We start from the raw sequence: 9394 nt of genomic DNA on the forward strand, positions 1-9394 counted from the left end.
TGGAAAAAATTCTAAGTGTCGTTGGTTACTGATTTGTACTGCATCAAAAAAATTCTAAGTGTCACTGGTTACTGATTTGTACTGACTCTAAAAAATTCTAAGTGTCACTGGTTACTGATTTGTACTGCCTCAAAAAAATTCTAAGTGTCGTTGGTTACTGATTTGTACTGCCTCGAAAAAATTCTAAGTGTCACTGGTTACTGATTTGTACTGACTGGAAAAAATTCTAAGTGTCACTGGTTACTGATTTGTACTGCCTCGAAAAAATTCTAAGTGTCGTTGGTTACTGATTTGTACTGCATCAAAAAAATTCTAAGTGTCGTTGGTTACTGATTTGTACTGACTCTAAAAAATTCTAAGTGTCCTTGGTTACTGATTTGTACTGCATCAAAAAAATTCTAAGTGTCGTTGGTTACTGATTTGTACTGCATCAAAAAAATTCTAAGTGTCACTGGTTACTGATTTGTACTGACTCAAAAAAATTCTAAGTGTCGTTGGTTACTGATTTGTACTGCCTCAAAAAAATTCTAAGTGTTCTTGGTTACTGATTTGTACTGACTGGAAAAAATTCTAAGTGTCACTGGTTACTGATTTGTACTGAGCCTAAAAAATTCTAAGTGTCACTGGTTACTGATTTGTACTGCCTCAAAAAAATTCTAAGTGTCGTCGGTTACTGATTTGTAACCACCGGGTCAAATCCGGCCGGGCTAGCCGGCCCCGAGCACTCAAAGTCGGTATGAGCAGTCAAGTTCGCTCCCATCACAGTTTGGACCCTAAAAAAAGTCTAAGTGTCACTGGTTACTGATTTGTACTGAGCCTAAAAAATTCTAAGTGTCACTGGTTACTGATTTGTACTGCCTCAAAAAAATTCTAAGTGTCGTCGGTTACTGATTTGTAACCACCGGGTCAAATCCGGCCGGGCTAGCCGGCCCCGAGCACTCAAAGTCGGTATGAGCAGTCAAGTTCGCTCCCATCACAGTTTGGACCCTAAAAAAAGTCTAAGTGTCACTGGTTACTGATTTGTACTGAGCCTAAAAAATTCTAAGTGTCACTGGTTACTGATTTGTACTGCCTCAAAAAAATTCTAAGTGTCGTTGGTTACTGATTTGTAACCACCGGGTCAAATCCGGCTGGGCTAGCCGGCCTCGAGCACTCAAAGTCGGTATGAGCAGTCAAGTTCGCTCCCATCACAGTTTGGACCCTAAAAAATTCTAAGTGTCACGGGTTACTGATTTGTACTGACTGAATAAAACTCTAAGTGTCGTTGGTTACTGATTGGTACTGACTGAAATAAATTCTAAGTGACGTTGTTTACTGATTTGTAACCACCGGGTCAAATCCGGCCGGGCTAGCCGGCCTCGAGCACTCAAAGTCGGTATGAGCAGTCAAGTTCGCTCCCATCACAGTTTGGACCCTAAAAAAGTCTAAGTGTCACGGGTTACTGATTGGTACTGACTGAAATAAATTCTAAGTGACGTTGTTTACTGATTTGTAACCACCGGGTCAAATCCGGCCGGGCTAGCCGGCCTCGAGCACTCAAAGTCGGTATGAGCAGTCAAGTTCGCTCCCATCACAGTTTGGACCACTTGCCGACTTGGGAAATGCACGAAAATCGGCCCGAACGCGGGGGCCGGTCCGCTCTCAAAGTCGAGACCTTCGGCTGAACCACCGGGTCAAATCCGGCCGGGCTAGCCGGCCCCGAGCACGCAAAGCCGGTATGAGCAGTCAAGTTCGCTCCCATCACAGTTTGGACCACTTGCCGACTTGGGAAATGCACGAAAATCGGCCCGAACGCGCGGGCCGGTCCGCTCCCGAAGGCGGGACACTCACCCTAAGCCTGGCCCCACCGCCGGCCAACACACCCTTCAAAATCACACCCATCCGACAATGCTACTCAAAAAGGATCCAAATTCAGAAACACCCCCTTCAAAAGGCACTCCGTCCCCGGCCACACTACCGGGGCATGCTCCCCTGGGCGATAATTAAGCCCCCACGACTAATTGAAGCCAACCACAGCCGCAACTCGAAAGGAGAAGTCAGTAACCAATTCAAAAATGCACTTGGTTACTGACTTCTACAGACTCAAAAAAATTCTAAGTGTCGTTGGTTACTGATTTGTACTGCATCAAAAAAATTCTAAGTGTCACTGGTTACTGATTTGTACTGACTCAAAAAAATTCTAAGTGTCGTTGGTTACTGATTTGTACTGCCTCAAAAAAATTCTAAGTGTTCTTGGTTACTGATTTGTACTGACTGGAAAAAATTCTAAGTGTCGTTGGTTACTGATTTGTACTGAGCCTAAAAAATTCTAAGTGTCACTGGTTACTGATTTGTACTGAGCCTAAAAAATTCTAAGTGTCACTGGTTACTGATTTGTACTGACTCTAAAAAATTCTAAGTGTCCTTGGTTACTGATTTGTACTGACTGGAAAAAATTCTAAGTGTCGTTGGTTACTGATTTGTACTGAGCCTAAAAAATTCTAAGTGTCGTTGGTTACTGATATGTACTGAGCCTAAAAAATTCTAAGTGTCGTTGGTTACTGATTTGTACTGAGCCTAAAAAATTCTAAGTGTCACTGGTTACTGATTTGTACTGAGCCTAAAAAATTCTAAGTGTCGTTGGTTACTGATTTGTACTGAGCCTAAAAAATTCTAAGTGTCGTTGGTTACTGATTTGTACTGAGCCTAAAAAATTCTAAGTGTCACTGGTTACTGATTTGTACTGAGCCTAAAAAATTCTAAGTGTCACTGGTTACTGATTTGTACTGACTCAAAAAAATTCTAAGTGTCGTTGGTTACTGATTTGTACTGACTGGAAAAAATTCTAAGTGTCACTGGTTACTGATTTGTACTGCCTCAAAAAAATTCTAAGTGTCACTGGTTACTGATTTGTACTGACTCTAAAAAATTCTAAGTGTCCTTGGTTACTGATTTGTACTGCATCAAAAAAATTCTAAGTGTCGTTGGTTACTGATTTGTACTGCCTCAAAAAAATTCTAAGTGTCACTGGTTACTGATTTGTACTGACTCAAAAAAATTCTAAGTGTCGTTGGTTACTGATTTGTACTGAGCCTAAAAAATTCTAAGTGTCACTGGTTACTGATTTGTACTGCCTCGAAAAAATTCTAAGTGTCACTGGTTACTGATTTGTACTGCCTCGAAAAAATTCTAAGTGTCACTGGTTACTGATTTGTAACCACCGGGTCAAATCCGGCTGGGCTAGCCGGCCTCGAGCACTCAAAGTCGGTATGAGCAGTCAAGTTCGCTCCCATCACAGTTTGGACCCTAAAAAATCTAAGTGTCACTGGTTACTGATTTGTACTGACTCAAAAAAATTCTAAGTGTCACTGGTTACTGATTTGTACTGACTGGAAAAAATTCTAAGTGTCGTTGGTTACTGATTTGTACTGCATCAAAAAAATTCTAAGTGTCACTGGTTACTGATTTGTACTGACTCTAAAAAATTCTAAGTGTCACTGGTTACTGATTTGTACTGCCTCAAAAAAATTCTAAGTGTCGTTGGTTACTGATTTGTAATGCCTCGAAAAAATTCTAAGTGTCACTGGTTACTGATTTGTACTGACTGGAAAAAATTCTAAGTGTCACTGGTTACTGATTTGTACTGCCTCGAAAAAATTCTAAGTGTCGTTGGTTACTGATTTGTACTGCATCAAAAAAATTCTAAGTGTCGTTGGTTACTGATTTGTACTGACTCTAAAAAATTCTAAGTGTCCTTGGTTACTGATTTGTACTGCATCAAAAAAATTCTAAGTGTCGTTGGTTACTGATTTGTACTGCATCAAAAAAATTCTAAGTGTCACTGGTTACTGATTTGTACTGACTCAAAAAAATTCTAAGTGTCGTTGGTTACTGATTTGTACTGCCTCAAAAAAATTCTAAGTGTTCTTGGTTACTGATTTGTACTGACTGGAAAAAATTCTAAGTGTCACTGGTTACTGATTTGTACTGAGCCTAAAAAATTCTAAGTGTCACTGGTTACTGATTTGTACTGCCTCAAAAAAATTCTAAGTGTCGTCGGTTACTGATTTGTAACCACCGGGTCAAATCCGGCCGGGCTAGCCGGCCCCGAGCACTCAAAGTCGGTATGAGCAGTCAAGTTCGCTCCCATCACAGTTTGGACCCTAAAAAAAGTCTAAGTGTCACTGGTTACTGATTTGTACTGAGCCTAAAAAATTCTAAGTGTCACTGGTTACTGATTTGTACTGCCTCAAAAAAATTCTAAGTGTCGTCGGTTACTGATTTGTAACCACCGGGTCAAATCCGGCCGGGCTAGCCGGCCCCGAGCACTCAAAGTCGGTATGAGCAGTCAAGTTCGCTCCCATCACAGTTTGGACCCTAAAAAAAGTCTAAGTGTCACTGGTTACTGATTTGTACTGAGCCTAAAAAATTCTAAGTGTCACTGGTTACTGATTTGTACTGCCTCAAAAAAATTCTAAGTGTCGTTGGTTACTGATTTGTAACCACCGGGTCAAATCCGGCTGGGCTAGCCGGCCTCGAGCACTCAAAGTCGGTATGAGCAGTCAAGTTCGCTCCCATCACAGTTTGGACCCTAAAAAATTCTAAGTGTCACGGGTTACTGATTTGTACTGACTGAATAAAACTCTAAGTGTCGTTGGTTACTGATTGGTACTGACTGAAATAAATTCTAAGTGACGTTGTTTACTGATTTGTAACCACCGGGTCAAATCCGGCCGGGCTAGCCGGCCTCGAGCACTCAAAGTCGGTATGAGCAGTCAAGTTCGCTCCCATCACAGTTTGGACCCTAAAAAAGTCTAAGTGTCACGGGTTACTGATTGGTACTGACTGAAATAAATTCTAAGTGACGTTGTTTACTGATTTGTAACCACCGGGTCAAATCCGGCCGGGCTAGCCGGCCTCGAGCACTCAAAGTCGGTATGAGCAGTCAAGTTCGCTCCCATCACAGTTTGGACCACTTGCCGACTTGGGAAATGCACGAAAATCGGCCCGAACGCGGGGGCCGGTCCGCTCTCAAAGTCGAGACCTTCGGCTGAACCACCGGGTCAAATCCGGCCGGGCTAGCCGGCCCCGAGCACGCAAAGCCGGTATGAGCAGTCAAGTTCGCTCCCATCACAGTTTGGACCACTTGCCGACTTGGGAAATGCACGAAAATCGGCCCGAACGCGCGGGCCGGTCCGCTCCCGAAGGCGGGACACTCACCCTAAGCCTGGCCCCACCGCCGGCCAACACACCCTTCAAAATCACACCCATCCGACAATGCTACTCAAAAAGGATCCAAATTCAGAAACACCCCCTTCAAAAGGCACTCCGTCCCCGGCCACACTACCGGGGCATGCTCCCCTGGGCGATAATTAAGCCCCCACGACTAATTGAAGCCAACCACAGCCGCAACTCGAAAGGAGAAGTCAGTAACCAATTCAAAAATGCACTTGGTTACTGACTTCTACAGACTCAAAAAAATTCTAAGTGTCGTTGGTTACTGATTTGTACTGCATCAAAAAAATTCTAAGTGTCACTGGTTACTGATTTGTACTGACTCAAAAAAATTCTAAGTGTCGTTGGTTACTGATTTGTACTGCCTCAAAAAAATTCTAAGTGTTCTTGGTTACTGATTTGTACTGACTGGAAAAAATTCTAAGTGTCGTTGGTTACTGATTTGTACTGAGCCTAAAAAATTCTAAGTGTCACTGGTTACTGATTTGTACTGAGCCTAAAAAATTCTAAGTGTCACTGGTTACTGATTTGTACTGACTCTAAAAAATTCTAAGTGTCCTTGGTTACTGATTTGTACTGACTGGAAAAAATTCTAAGTGTCGTTGGTTACTGATTTGTACTGAGCCTAAAAAATTCTAAGTGTCGTTGGTTACTGATTTGTACTGAGCCTAAAAAATTCTAAGTGTCGTTGGTTACTGATTTGTACTGAGCCTAAAAAATTCTAAGTGTCACTGGTTACTGATTTGTACTGAGCCTAAAAAATTCTAAGTGTCGTTGGTTACTGATTTGTACTGAGCCTAAAAAATTCTAAGTGTCGTTGGTTACTGATTTGTACTGAGCCTAAAAAATTCTAAGTGTCACTGGTTACTGATTTGTACTGAGCCTAAAAAATTCTAAGTGTCACTGGTTACTGATTTGTACTGACTCAAAAAAATTCTAAGTGTCGTTGGTTACTGATTTGTACTGACTGGAAAAAATTCTAAGTGTCACTGGTTACTGATTTGTACTGCCTCAAAAAAATTCTAAGTGTCACTGGTTACTGATTTGTACTGACTCTAAAAAATTCTAAGTGTCCTTGGTTACTGATTTGTACTGCATCAAAAAAATTCTAAGTGTCGTTGGTTACTGATTTGTACTGCCTCAAAAAAATTCTAAGTGTCACTGGTTACTGATTTGTACTGACTCAAAAAAATTCTAAGTGTCGTTGGTTACTGATTTGTACTGAGCCTAAAAAATTCTAAGTGTCACTGGTTACTGATTTGTACTGCCTCGAAAAAATTCTAAGTGTCACTGGTTACTGATTTGTACTGCCTCGAAAAAATTCTAAGTGTCACTGGTTACTGATTTGTAACCACCGGGTCAAATCCGGCTGGGCTAGCCGGCCTCGAGCACTCAAAGTCGGTATGAGCAGTCAAGTTCGCTCCCATCACAGTTTGGACCCTAAAAAATCTAAGTGTCACTGGTTACTGATTTGTACTGACTCAAAAAAATTCTAAGTGTCACTGGTTACTGATTTGTACTGACTGGAAAAAATTCTAAGTGTCGTTGGTTACTGATTTGTACTGCATCAAAAAAATTCTAAGTGTCACTGGTTACTGATTTGTACTGACTCTAAAAAATTCTAAGTGTCACTGGTTACTGATTTGTACTGCCTCAAAAAAATTCTAAGTGTCGTTGGTTACTGATTTGTACTGACTGGAAAAAATTCTAAGTGTCACTGGTTACTGATTTGTACTGACTCAAAAAAATTCTAAGTGTCGTTGGTTACTGATTTGTACTGCCTCGAAAAAATTCTAAGTGTTCTTGGTTACTGATTTGTACTGACTGGAAAAAATTCTAAGTGTCACTGGTTACTGATTTGTACTGAGCCTAAAAAATTCTAAGTGTCACTGGTTACTGATTTGTACTGCCTCAAAAAAATTCTAAGTGTCGTTGGTTACTGATTTGTACTGCCTCGAAAAAATTCTAAGTGTCACTGGTTACTGATTTTTACTGACTGGAAAAAATTCTAAGTGTCGTTGGTTACTGATTTGTACTGCATCAAAAAAATTCTAAGTGTCACTGGTTACTGATTTGTACTGACTCAAAAAAATTCTAAGTGTCGTTGGTTACTGATTTGTACTGAGCCTAAAAAATTCTAAGTGTCACTGGTTACTGATTTGTACTGCCTCGAAAAAATTCTAAGTGTCACTGGTTACTGATTTGTAACCACCGGGTCAAATCCGGCTGGGCTAGCCGGCCTCGAGCACTCAAAGTCGGTATGAGCAGTCAAGTTCGCTCCCATCACAGTTTGGACCCTAAAAATTCTAAGTGTCACTGGTTACTGATTTGTACTGAGCCTAAAAAATTCTAAGTGTCACTGGTTACTGATTTGTACTGAGCCTAAAAAATTCTAAGTGTCCTTGGTTACTGATTTGTACTGACTGGAAAAAATTCTAAGTGTCGTTGGTTACTGATTTGTACTGCATCAAAAAAAATTCTAAGTGTCACTGGTTACTGATTTGTACTGACTCAAAAAAATTCTAAGTGTCGTTGGTTACTGATTTGTACTGCCTCAAAAAAATTCTAAGTGTTCTTGGTTACTGATTTGTACTGACTGGAAAAAATTCTAAGTGTCGTTGGTTACTGATTTGTACTGAGCCTAAAAAATTCTAAGTGTCACTGGTTACTGATTTGTACTGAGCCTAAAAAATTCTAAGTGTCACTGGTTACTGATTTGTACTGACTCCAAAAAAATTCTAAGTGTCCTTGGTTACTGATTTGTACTGACTGGAAAAAATTCTAAGTGTCGTTGGTTACTGATTTGTACTGAGCCTAAAAAATTCTAAGTGTCGTTGGTTACTGATTTGTACTGAGCCTAAAAAATTCTAAGTGTCGTTGGTTACTGATTTGTACTGAGCCTAAAAAATTCTAAGTGTCACTGGTTACTGATTTGTACTGAGCCTAAAAAATTCTAAGTGTCGTTGGTTACTGATTTGTACTGAGCCTAAAAAATTCTAAGTGTCGTTGGTTACTGATTTGTACTGAGCCTAAAAAATTCTAAGTGTCACTGGTTACTGATTTGTACTGAGCCTAAAAAATTCTAAGTGTCACTGGTTACTGATTTGTACTGACTCAAAAAAATTCTAAGTGTCGTTGGTTACTGATTTGTACTGACTGGAAAAAATTCTAAGTGTCACTGGTTACTGATTTGTACTGCCTCAAAAAAATTCTAAGTGTCACTGGTTACTGATTTGTACTGACTCTAAAAAATTCTAAGTGTCCTTGGTTACTGATTTGTACTGCATCAAAAAAATTCTAAGTGTCGTTGGTTACTGATTTGTACTGCCTCAAAAAAATTCTAAGTGTCACTGGTTACTGATTTGTACTGACTCAAAAAAATTCTAAGTGTCGTTGGTTACTGATTTGTACTGAGCCTAAAAAATTCTAAGTGTCACTGGTTACTGATTTGTACTGCCTCGAAAAAATTCTAAGTGTCACTGGTTACTGATTTGTACTGCCTCGAAAAAATTCTAAGTGTCACTGGTTACTGATTTGTAACCACCGGGTCAAATCCGGCTGGGCTAGCCGGCCTCGAGCACTCAAAGTCGGTATGAGCAGTCAAGTTCGCTCCCATCACAGTTTGGACCCTAAAAAATCTAAGTGTCACTGGTTACTGATTTGTACTGACTCAAAAAAATTCTAAGTGTCACTGGTTACTGATTTGTACTGACTGGAAAAAATTCTAAGTGTCGTTGGTTACTGATTTGTACTGCATCAAAAAAATTCTAAGTGTCACTGGTTACTGATTTGTACTGACTCTAAAAAATTCTAAGTGTCACTGGTTACTGATTTGTACTGCCTCAAAAAAATTCTAAGTGTCGTTGGTTACTGATTTGTACTGACTGGAAAAAATTCTAAGTGTCACTGGTTACTGATTTGTACTGACTCAAAAAAATTCTAAGTGTCGTTGGTTACTGATTTGTACTGCCTCGAAAAAATTCTAAGTGTTCTTGGTTACTGATTTGTACTGACTGGAAAAAATTCTAAGTGTCACTGGTTACTGATTTGTACTGAGCCTAAAAAATTCTAAGTGTCACTGGTTACTGATTTGTACTGAGCCTAAAAAATTCTAAGTGTCGTTGGTTACTGATTTGTACTGCCTCAAAAAAATTCTAAGTGTTCTTGGTTACTGATTTGT

This window comes from Chiloscyllium plagiosum, unplaced genomic scaffold (assembly GCF_037043375.1).
Source record: "Chiloscyllium plagiosum isolate Xiang-an unplaced genomic scaffold, Cpla_swu_hap1 HiC_scaffold_220, whole genome shotgun sequence".
NCBI lineage: Eukaryota > Metazoa > Chordata > Chondrichthyes > Orectolobiformes > Hemiscylliidae > Chiloscyllium > Chiloscyllium plagiosum.